This window comes from Musa acuminata, unplaced genomic scaffold, assembly GCF_036884655.1.
Source record: "Musa acuminata AAA Group cultivar baxijiao unplaced genomic scaffold, Cavendish_Baxijiao_AAA HiC_scaffold_492, whole genome shotgun sequence".
Taxonomy (NCBI): Eukaryota; Viridiplantae; Streptophyta; class Magnoliopsida; order Zingiberales; family Musaceae; genus Musa; species Musa acuminata.
In genome coordinates, this window is record NW_027020737.1 from 2,501 (window position 1) to 5,000 (window position 2,500).

Genomic DNA, 2,500 nt, shown 5'->3' on the forward strand with positions numbered 1-2,500 from the left:
CCCCATCCAGCCCTGTGCCACCCGGGGGGTTCCAGGGTGCTGAGATGGCTGACATTTTGCTCCGCTCACGACGGTCACCGCGCAACGCAAGAACAGGCCAAAAACTTGCCAAAACGGCCCAAAAACGGGCCAAAACTGGCCATTTTTGGCTGCGCGAGCGAGCGGCGAACAGCGAGCGAAGCGAGAGGCAGCACCGTCCCTGCTATACGAAAGCCCCATCCAGCCCTGTGCCACCCGGGGGGTTCCAGGGTGCTGAGATGGCTGACATTTTGCTCCGCTCACGACGGTCACCGCGCGACGCAAGAACAGCCCAAAAACAGGCCAAAACGGCCCAAAAACGGGCCAAAACTGGCCATTTTTGGCTGCGCGAGCGAGCGGAGAGCGGCGGACAGCGAGCTAAGCGAGAGGCAGCACCGTCCCTGCTATACGAAAGCCCCATCCAGCCCTGTGCCACCCGGGGGGTTCCAGGGTGCTGAGATGGCTGACATTTTGCTCCGCTCACGACGGTCACCGCGCGACGCAAGAACAGCCCAAAAACAGGCCAAAACGGCCCAAAAACGGGCCAAAACTGGCCATTTTTGGCTGCGCGAGCGAGCAGCGAGCGGCGGACAGCGAGCGAAGCGAGAGGCATCACCGTCCCTGCTATACGAAAGCCCCATCCAGCCCTGTGCCACCCGGGGGGTTCCAGGGTGCTGAGATGGCTGACATTTTGCTCCGCTCAAGATGGTCACCGCGCAACGCAAAAACAGGCCAAAAACTGGCCAAAACGGGCCAAAACTGGCCATTTTTGGCTGCGCGAGCGAGCGGCGAGCGGCGGACAGCGAGCGAAGCGAGAGGCAGCACCGTCCCTGCTATACGAAAGCCCCATCCAGCCCTGTGCCACCCGGGGGGTTCCAGGGTGCTGAGATGGCTGACATTTTGCTCCGCTCACGACGGTCACCGCGCGACGCAAGAACAGGCCAAAAACTGGCCAAAACGGCCCAAAAACGGGCCAAAACTGGCCATTTTTGGCTGCGCGAGCGAGCGGCGAGCGGCGGACAACGAGCGAAGCGAGAGGCAGCACCATCCCTGCTATACGAAAGCCCCATCCAGCCCTGTGCCACCCGGGGGGTTCCAGGGTGCTGAGATGGCTGACATTTTGCTCCGCTCACGACGGTCACCGCGCGACGCAAGAACAGCCCAAAAACAGGCCAAAACGGCCCAAAAACGGGACAAAACTGGCCATTTTTGGCTGCGCGAGCGAGCGGCGAGCGGCGGACAGCGAGCTAAGCGAGAGGCAGCACCGTCCCTGCTATACGAAAGCCCCATCCAGCCCTGTGCCACCCGGGGGGTTCCAGGGTGCTGAGATGGCTGACATTTTGCTCCGCTCACGACGGTCACCGCGCGACGCAAGAACAGGCCAAAAACAGGCCAAAACGGCCCAAAAACGGGCCAAAACTGGCCATTTTTGGCTGCGCGAGCGAGCAGCGAGCGGCGGACAGCGAGCGAAGCGAGAGGCATCACCGTCCCTGCTATACGAAAGCCCCATCCAGCCCTGTGCCACCCGGGGGGTTCCAGGGTGCTGAGATGGCTGACATTTTGCTCCGCTCAAGATGGTCACCGCGCAACGCAAAAACAGGCCAAAAACTGGCCAAAACGGGCCAAAACTGGCCATTTTTGGCTGCGCGAGCGAGCGGCGAGCGGCGAACAGCGAGCGAAGCGAGAGGCAGCACCGTCCCTGCTATACGAAAGCCCCATCCAGCCCTGTGCCACCCGGGGGGTTCCAGGGTGCTGAGATGGCTGACATTTTGCTCCGCTCACGACGGTCACCGCGCGACGCAAGAACAGGCCAAAAACTGGCCAAAACGGCCCAAAAACGGGCCAAAACTGGCCATTTTTGGCTGCGCGAGCGAGCGGCGAGCGGCGGACAGCGAGCGAAGCGAGAGGCAGCACCGTCCCTGCTATACGAAAGCCCCATCCAGCCCTGTGCCACCCGGGGGGTTCCAGGGTGCTGAGATGGCTGACATTTTGCTCCGCTCACGACGGTCACCGCGCGACGCAAGAACAGCCCAAAAACAGGCCAAAACGGCCCAAAAACGGGACAAAACTGGCCATTTTTGGCTGCGCGAGCGAGCGGCGAGCGGCGGACAGCGAGCGAAGCGAGAGGCAGCACCGTCCCTGCTATACGAAAGCCCCATCCAGCCCTGTGCCACCCGGGGGGTTCCAGGGTGCTGAGATGGCTGACATTTTGCTCCGCTCACGACGGTCACCGCGCGACGCAAGAACAGCCCAAAAACAGGCCAAAACGGCCCAAAAACGGGCCAAAACTGGCCATTTTTGGCTGCGCGAGCGAGCAGCGAGCGGCGGACAGCGAGCGAAGCGAGAGGCATCACCGTCCCTGCTATACGAAAGCCCCATCCAGCCCTGTGCCACCCGGGGGGTTCCAGGGTGCTGAGATGGCTGACATTTTGCTCCGCTCAAGATGGTCACCGCGCAACGCAAAAACAGGCCAAAAACTGGC